The following is a 9,481-nucleotide window of genomic DNA, read 5'->3' as shown; positions in this document are numbered from 1 at the left end:
CACGTCACAGCACCGAGTACTGAAATGCTGGTTTGGGCAGGGAGCCTGGGGGTTGCAGCCTCACCCTGTGCACTCATTACAAACCTGCCTGCGAAGGGGAGAAGGGGAGATGGATCCAGTGCCGATGCCAACACAAGATCCTTTCCCAGCTGCTGACCTTGGGGGAGCAGCAGGAGAGGCAGGAGCTGTTTTTCACTCTGGCTGGTAGAACTCCATCCAGCACCTTCCAAAGATGAGATAAACACGTCATCATCACCCCTGGCTCCATGAGTGCAGGGCTCAGCCCTGCTTGGCAGTCAGAAGCTGCATCACCTCCCCAGCCAGCACATGGGCATCACTGGGAAAATGCATTTCAGGAGGGTGAGGGAGCAGCTGCAGATATTCAGGCCTCGTTGCTGGGGATAACTAATAAAAAGCTGCTGGGTGGGGGCCTGGCCCAGTCATGAGGGTCAGCTGTGCCCAGGGGTAGTTCTGAGCATGCTGGAGCAGAGCTGGGATGGGCTCTTCTGCCTCATACCAAGGTTAGTGATGGTTTTACTTGTCTCTTTAGTGTCAGATGCTCTATTTTGGTGCCTGATGGAGGAATGTTGGTTGTACATGCCCTGTGCCACCTGCTCACTGCCAACAAGAGCAGTGGGGGCCGATGCAGCCTCTGTCCTCGGCTGGGGACTGGCAAAGTGCGAGGTTCTTGGGGCTGGCAAAAGGCAGCACCTTCCCCCCTCACCCCTGAGCTAAGGTTTTATTGTCCTGCCTCTTTATTGTTGTGTTTACAAGCCAGGCGCTTTATAGGTTTTCCTATGAATGGTTTCAAGGAGAAGGTAATTACCTTATCACATGCAGGATGATTTATAGCCAAGGTGGCCAGGGACATTGGAGCTCCACATCGGCTCTGTTTGAAAGACAATCCGCCCCTTCTTCCACACGGGGTCACTGGGTGGATGAAAACAAAAGGGCTCCAGTGCCCGGCCCTCCCGGTCCCAGCATGGGGATGTCTCCTGCAGCCTGGGCCAGGGTGGTGGCGCTTGTACCCGCAGCTCCTTGGGTTTCCCAGCGCTGCAACCTGGCAAGGAGCAGCCCAGCAGGTTCAGAGCTCTGGCTGTAAAGCCTTTGGGGTCTTTATTAGAATGGTGTTACCTGTGCTGGTAAATAGGCAGCTCTGTGCCAGAGAGGCTTGATGCACATCTTAGCAGGACCTGGCTGGTGTGTGTGGTGATGTCTTGGTGAACTGAAGCAGTTGCTTTTATTGGGCAAAATTCCTGGTCGGTGGCACCAGGCGTGCTGTGCAGCAGCTGTGGAGCTCTCCCGCACATCCCTTTGCCTTCACCCAGTGATTTTTCCTTTCTCTCTTCCCCTCCCCGCCTCTGTTTTCCCTCTCTTTTGTGTTTTCCCCGGAGCACACAACGGTTCCGCTGCTGCCCCGCGGCTGTTGCGCTCCGAGCATCCCCGCGCAGCCGCTTCTGAGCTGGGAACGGCGACGGCGACGGCCCCGAGGGAGGGACGGGACGGGATGGGTCGGGCCCGGAGCTGCCCCAGCCGCGGGGCCGCGAGGTGGCACCACGTCCCCGGCCATCCCGGCGGCCGGGGCTCCCCGCGTTCCTCCGCGCTGGGGGTCCCCTCGTAGAGGAGGGTGTGCCGTCTGTCCGGGACGTGCCCTTCAGTACCGTGAGCCGAGAGGGCTCCGAGCAGCGCGATCCCGGTGTGTTTCCTCCCCGTAACACCCCAAACTTTTCTTCCCCGGGCGCTCAGCCCCGCCTGCGGTCGATGGTTGCCCCTCCAGCTCTGCGGGGCAGGAGGGATGCTGCGAGGATGCTCTTTGGGAGCGTGGCTGCTCCGTGTGGCACCCCGTGCCCTGACCTTGCTGCTGCCCACCTCCCTGAGCGATGAGGGGGGGCACTGCCTGGCCCCTCGGAGGGTCCTGGGGTGGCAGCAGTAGCACCAAGCGCAGTGGGATGGGAGCACATGGGTACCGTGAGCAGGGGGGTGGTGAAGGCAGGGGTGATTTCCAGTGGCAGGGTCAGAGGGAAGAGGCTGATCCGCAGTTCATGCCTCCTGTCTCTCCGGTAAAAAATGGCTCGGTGCTATCTCGCAGGCCGTCCCTCCCTCAGACCTGCTAATTCGGTGATTTTTATCCTGTCTGTTTTCCTTTTCCCCCCCTCAGCCCTGCTGCAACCTCCCATCACTCCTCCGGGCAGCTCCGGGGCCGTTGCTGATGGATGGCCCCCGGCAGCGCCTGCGTGGAGAAGATGATGGCTGGCGAGGGGGCTTTTGGCATGGCCAGACCCCCTCCCATGGGTCTGAGCCGGCCGCTGCACCAACCTCCCGGTTCTGAGGTGATGCTCTTCCCCGGGAAGCTGGAAGCTGGTTGTGGGAACAATCCCTGCTGGAAGGGTGCAAGTGATTCGGGAAAGGAATATGAAAAAAACCCACGAGGTACCCCTGGGCACGGGCAGAACGGAGCTGGGATGGAGAGCAAGGGGCTCAGAGAGCCCTGGGGAGCAGGAGTGTCCCTGTGGTCAAGCCTCCCAGTGCCACCCCTGGCAAAGGGAGCCTGTGCTGCTGGGGGGGCATTCTCCAGCTTCCTGGGAGCCCAGACTGGTATTTTGGTCTAGACATGCTGGTATTTTTTTCCAGTCCAGCAAATTTCCTTGATGGCCCAGAGGTGAAGCACCCCACAGGCGGCTGGGGGGGGGTTTCCATGGGGCGCAGGGAGCAGAGGCCGGGCAGCAGCCCTGAGACGTGGCCGACAGCTGCTCCCAGCGAGGCAGGAGGAACGTTTCTACGGGAAATGGGAGGGAAAACTATGTGAAACTTGAAATTTGCTCATAAAACCAGGCTTCCCGGGTGGCAAACTTGCTGCATCTTGCTCGAGCACTGACCCGGTCCGCAGGCGGCTGCGCCGGGCTTGCGTGAAAAGCTTTATTCAACAGCCGCTGGCGTTCCTGCTGCCCCTGCGCCGCGTGCGGCCGCCTGGTCCCCGCGCCCGGCAGGGTTGGGCTGGGTAAATACTTTGGGGGGGCAACTGGCTCAGCGCTGCCGGAAACATCACGGTGACTCAGGGGTCAGTCCCTTCTCCACGACGCTACCGGCGCTGGGCTGATGCTTTTACCAGCCTGTCCGCCCTGGCGATGCTCCTTCTCGTGCTGCCTGCCCTGAGGGATCCCCGACACCTGCCCCAGGGACCAGACAGATGGACAAAGGCGGCTTTTGGGGCCCCAGTGGGACCGGCCGTGCTTGGGCGGCCTCTGAGATGTGTGAAATTCGGCTTTCGCCTGGCTCCTTCCTGGAGCGGAACTGTTCTCAGCGAAACCGTCCCCGCTGCCCGCCCTAATGGCTTTTCTCTGTGCGCCTGCATTAATGAACGCGAGGCCCAGCCTAATCGGAGGGAAGCCATGCAAGTAATTGCCTGAATTTTTAATTCGGGGTTATGATAGGGGAATCAAAGTCACACGGCAGCCGCTGAGGCCGCTCGCGGCTCCGCGCCATTGACTCCCGCAATTTGCTTTTGATTTTTGCCCTCCCAGCTCCCCACACGGCCTGTCGGGGACCCTGCGGGGGCCAGGGCTGGACCCTCCCAGGAGAGCACCCAGCAGAGAAGGGCCTTTGGGGGTGCAGGTCCCCGCTGGGCTGGGGGTGCTTGGCTGGCACAGGGGGCCCTTGCCACAGGTGGGACGCTCCCAAATCCCTTCTTCCACCTGCACTGCCTACAGTCAGTCAGGGTTCGTTTCTCTTTTTGGGGCTCCCAACTGGGGTCATGCTGGTGCTTCCCCTGAGTACAAGTCTCCCACTATCAGCCAGGCGCTCCTCCAGCCCCTGAGCATCTCCCAGGCCACGGCACGCTGCCACTCTGCTTTTGTTTTCCCAGAAAACAACCCCACCTCCCGCGCTGGTTCCAGCTCGCTTCCCTCCTCTTTGTCTTAAAATTAATACAACGTTGGAGGACGCGGGGCTGCTCGGCAAAGCAGAATGGCATCTGTGACATGCCCGTCCTGTGCGGGGACCCGGGTGCCGTGGGAGAAGCTGTGCCAGCACCACGCTCCACTGTCCAGCACGCCAGGCGTGGGATGGACCTTGGGTGTGTGGAGCAACCTGGCTGTTTTTGGGGAGCTGTTGGCTGGCGGGCTCTGCCCCGTGACCCCGTGTTTGGGGTTTGGGCTGCTGTTGTGGTGTTCTTTGTGCCGTGATTCCTGGGCAGATAGCATTGTTTGCCCTGACACGTAAGCTGGTGACAATCTGCAAGAGCTCTGGCATGGATTCCGGCCGTGCAGCTCCCAGCCTGCCCCGCTTCCAGGGCCTTTTTATAGCCCAGCAGAACTTGTTTTGCTGTGGCAGCGAAGCAGAACCTGGCTACGGGCTGGGAGCCGCGGGGGGACGTGTGTGTGGCTCAGTGGGTCACGTTTGCACCTCCCTACCCCCAAATGCCCCCTGCGGCATGACCCCACTCCTCCAGCATCGCCCGACTGCAGCGCTCCCCTCTGGCTTGAGATTTGGGGACATTGAGGGAAACCACCCAGGTTCCAAAAATAGGGGATCTGAGGTGTTTGGGGGGGTCCCAGCTGGGGCTGGGAGCATGCTGCCTGTGAGGGGACATGGTTGCCAGGCCACCGGCGTGGAAGGGCTGCCACCATGGCTGTTAATGGGGGGGATCACGCCGAGGAGGTGCTGATCCCTGCCACCCGTCCCCCCCGGCAGAGCGAGGGGCCGCCAGCACCCCTGTGCATCCCCCCACCCTGAGCAGCGAAACTGGATTATGAAAGTGTTTCTTTGCTTTCCTTTTGAGAAAGGAGAACTTCAAAGAGACCATTTATCACCAGACAAAGAGAGTCGTGAGTTATTTGCAAAGTGTAAGGGAGAAGCATTAATTATCAGAGTGACAGACAAACGCTGCTGCTGGGTGTCCTCCTGCCCACCCCTCTGCCCCGTCCCAGCAGCTCCCAGCAAGTTCTGGGTGGCACCAGCATTCCTGTCCCTCCTGCCTTGAGTCCCTTTGCTCTGGAGCTGGATGGTGCCACAGTGGGCTGGTGATGGGACTGGGGTGATGGGTGTCCCCAGGGTGGGCTGTCATGGCCAGAGGGGCAATGTGGGGGTTCCCTGCTGCGTCCCTGGTGCTGAAAGGCTGGGAGCAGTGTGGCATGCTTGGCGCCATAGCCTGCCTGGGCTCCGGTCAGCTGAGACAAGGCCACAGTGGGAACTGAGGTGGCACCTTTGAGGCGGTTCAGCAGCCTGGCAGCATCTGTCCCCATGTCAGCCCGAAGCCTGGGTTCACCCCGACTCGCTGCACTCGGGGCTGGGGATGTGTGGGGGGAAGAGGAGTGGTGTCTGCCTGCCCTGCAGCTCCGTGTCCCCTCTGGTATGTTCCTACCCCTGATGTGGCCTTGGGCTGAGTGGGATGCATGGCACAGCGGTGATGGGCTGGATGTCTGTGGGGTGCTGGCGCTGGTGGGGTCTCTGTGCTGTGGGGTGATGGCTGTGGCCAGCAGCTGGGCTGGGGTGACAGGGACTGCAGGATACAGCCTGGAGACGGGGTGCCAGACCCCTATGGCTGAGGCCCCATTGGAGAAGAGCTGTGGCCACACTCAGGGAGCAAAAAGATGAGGATCAGGGGCATTTACATCCCAAAGCGAAGCGCTCACAGACCCAGTCACCCTCAGAGAGCAGGAGCCTGTGCCACTGTCCCCACCATGTTTTGGGGTGGCTGAGGCACAAGGGCTCCCCATGGCCCTGCAGAGCGAGCTGTGCGCGGGACAGGCAGCTCTCCCTTTCATGTCTGATTCCTCCCGAAACCACAGCTTCCCTTCGCCCCGCGCGGGGATCAACGGCAGGTCATATTTAATAAAGGTGGGGATGGGAGAAGACTTCAAAACATTACATCACCTTGGTGCGGGGGAGGCGGAGGCAGGCCGGGAATGCGAAAACCTCGGAGCAAGTGGGGGCAGAGGAGAGAGAAAAAATCTCAGCGAGGGGATTTAATGGCCCTGTTTTGGTGGGAACTCTCTTGCCCACTGCCCACGAGGTCAGAGGCGGTGTGTCTGCACGCGCTCAGGCGTTAAATGAAACTGTAAGGGGAAAAAATGAGGCACATATGAAATGCATAAGTGCAGCCGTGGCAGAAATCCCCTGGTGCTGTGTGAGTCACAGTGCTGTGCCCAGCTTCCCGGCCATGGCAGCTCAAGGGAGAGTTCCCCATCGGCCCCGCAGCTCCCACATCCCCAGGCTGCCCAGGGTGAGCGTGGGAAGCCTCGGAGGGGGCATTGGGGTGCTCTGGTAGGTGTCCCTGCCTGTCCCCAGGCTTCCTTTGCCTAAGATGCAGATGCAGCATGGTGCCAGGAGCAAAGTCCCCCATGCCGCAGCCGTGCCCGTGCCCGACCCCGTGGGGCTGGCCATGGCAGACACGTGTGGCTTCCCTGCCTGGTTTGGAGCTGCTGCCTGCGCCCAGGGCAAATTCTGCTGGTCCCTCCATGGGTGATGGAGGAGGTGGTTGCCTGTGAGGGGATTGTCTGGCCAAGGCAATCCCACCAGGACAGTTATTCCCTTGCAGCGATCAAGAGGCTTCTAGTTGGGTACTGAGGAGCCTTTTCAGTGCTGTGAGTGATGGGTGAGCAGGTGGCTCAGTTGTTGCCACCCATGGGAGCCCGTGCCCAGTGCTAGGCACCCAGTCCTCTCCATGACATGCATGGATACTGGGTGGCTTTGGAGGGCTACAGGCAGAGCAGGGCATGTTTGGCTTTTTAAAAAAACCCCAACACTGTCCAGCTGTCCTGCGTTCCCAGCCGCAGTCACCTCCTGGTGAAAGCTCGGGATGATGCTTGCACCGGGCTGGTGCCTCCCCTGGGCTGGGAAACTATGTGCTCCCAGCCCTGTGGGGCACCCATCAGCCCCCTGAGCTGTAATGACCACGCTCTTCTGCTGAGAGGAGTTAATGAGCTGTGCCGGACAACGATGGGAAAAGGCGGATTGCAGAGAGGCTCCTGACACTGCTTGGAGGAGCTGGGCGTGGAGGAAGGGGGAAGAGCAATAGGGTGAGAGAGATGGACCAGAAAACGATATCCACTTCATTAGCCAGGTGGCTCCCAATGTGTGGAAACAGGACAAGGTCCAGGTCACCCACTGTGGCAGAACATTATTATCATGCGATGCCATGAAGCCTGTGCAAAGACCAAGTCAAAGCTCACCAGCCCACTTGAAAGGGAGAGGGGACCTTCTCAGAGCAAGAGCCAGGCTGTTCCCAGGCCAGTGGCAGGGTGGGGGGTATCCGGGGTGTGTGCTGGGGGTCTGGGCACTCAGCCCGGCTCCTGCTTGCCCCCAGCACCTGTGGAGCCTCCCACAAGCTCTGCCCTGGCAGCAATCCGTGAAGGGGGGGGGCTGTGGGAGAGCAGCATGGGGGGCACAGAGGGTGTAAGCCCACATCTTGGTGGCTCAGGGATGGTACCCCCCTGCTCTGCTTGGTCCCCCAGCCCCAAAGGTGGGAGGGTGGTTTGACTCCTCCCCTGGCATCGGAGCTTTGGGGTGATCAGAGACCCACTGTGGTGTGGAGGATGAGAGCATCTGTAGGTGTGAGGGACCCGGTGGGCTCGTACCACTCGCTCACCCTGATAGTTGGGAAAGCCAGACCTAATGGGGATGCTCACCCAGCATCCCAGTCCCTACAGACACAGGCAGGTTCATCCATCTGTGTGTTGAGCTCCTTTGGAGCTGACTGAGAAGGGCTGGCATCAGGAGAGGACCAACCTGGCGATGCCAGGTGCAGCTGAACCAGGGAGCTCCCCCCTTCCTTTGCCACAGGCACAGCAGAGCAAGGGCTTGTCCTGTGTAGGATGGGCATGAAGTGGCCACCTTCACCTCCCTGGCTGTGTATCCCTGGGATGTGGGAGCAGAGCTGGAGCAGAGCTCAGCTGGACTAGGGGCTCTGGGCTGGGATCCAGGAGCTTTTAGGGGTTGTTTTTTGTTCCTTTCTTCTATAGATAGTGCTCAGTATGTTGTGTGCCAATGAAAAACCATGCACAGCCATCGTGTGCTTATTCACAAACTCCCTCCTGAGCACACAGAGAGATTTCTTGCTACCTTTGGGATGCCCTTGTCCCCCAGCCCTGGAAGGGTAGGGGGGCTTTGAGGGTGCTGTGCTGCTGTCCTGGCTCCAGACTGCTCTTTTGCTGCTCCATGGAGCAGGAACAGCTTCATCTGATTCTGCAACAGCGTGTTCAACCCGTGCAGCTCCCAACATGTGTGCTCCCAGCAGTTCCTAGCAGCTCCCACTGGGGCTGTGGGGCATTTCCCTTCGTTCTCTCTGTCCCTGCTGGAAGCCAAACTGCCACCAGCCCCCGAAGAGCATTTTGCTGGGAAGGGGGACCCGTGGCCAGCAGTAGCAGAGACCCCTGGCCAGGCTTCTGTGAGGCTCTGGGACTGTGCTGTGAAGTGCTTTGGGTCTGCTGTGAGCGCTGCCTCCTGGCAGGATTTTCTGGGAGCTCTTGAGATGGGCAAGCAGCTACAGCTTCATGTGCCCTCTAAAAGGCTGGATCTGGGCTGGAAACTCTGGGTTCAGGGCTATCATTCTCAGCTACCACTTGTGTCCAGGTGCCAGCTGAAAGCGGCAGGGAGCTGGCCTACCGGACTGGAAGCACTTTGGGAGCTGGGGAAGTCATGGCTGGAGGCTGTGGGCAGTGGCCCTGCCTCCTGCTGCTGGGTCCCAGACCCTCCGCATTGTGCTCTGGCCGTGGTGGTACCTCTTGTATTGGTGTCTGCTTGATTAAGTGAATTTGTTGGTCTTTGGGACTCAGTGCAGTGTTAGGAACAGCAGGTTTTGTTCATCCCTGAGCCTGGCTCCAATCTCTTCTGCTCACTTCCAAACCTGTTCCCTGCTCCCACCCCTGATGGGTCCCATGGCTCAGCGCAGCCCCTGAGCACGCCTATTCCTTCAAGCTCCTCTTTGCTGGTGTGCTGAGTGTCCTTCCACACCGTGCTAAGCTAAACCGTGCTGATCCTGTCCCCAAAGCTGCCCTGCAGCAGGTCCCAAGCCCCCATTGGAAACCCCTAGCTGGGGATTGCTTTCCTGGGGTCTCACAGCCTGGACCTGCTCTCTGCCGGGGCTTGGGGAGTGGGACCTGGGATGCTGGGGCAGGGGAAGCTCCCCTGTGGGGCTTGGGGTGGTGGTGGGGAGGTTTCTCAGCGTGGCCCCGTTCAACACCGGGCAGACTCCCTGAGGGAGCCCAGCCGCCGTGGGGCTGTCGCTTGGCCCGGGGGTGGGCAGAGGGGTGTCTGCTGCTGCGCGGGGGCCGTCGGGGCAGCGCAGGGCGGGGCAGTGGTCCCCATACCCGGGCACAGCGATCCCTATCCCCGGGCTGCGGCTGGCACCGGGACCGCTGCCGCGCCCCGACGGCAGCCGGGGCTCCAGAGCCACCGTCCCGTCCCGTCCCGCCGCTTCCCCCGCCGCTCCTCCGGCTCCTCCGGGGCCTCCCGACGGCCGCGGGCAAAGTCCGTCCCAGCGCGA

This window comes from Gallinula chloropus (assembly GCF_964237585.1).
Source record: "Gallinula chloropus genome assembly, chromosome: 19".
In the NCBI taxonomy this organism is placed as follows: Eukaryota; Metazoa; Chordata; class Aves; order Gruiformes; family Rallidae; genus Gallinula; species Gallinula chloropus.
Note: the sequence above shows the minus strand (reverse complement) of the source record.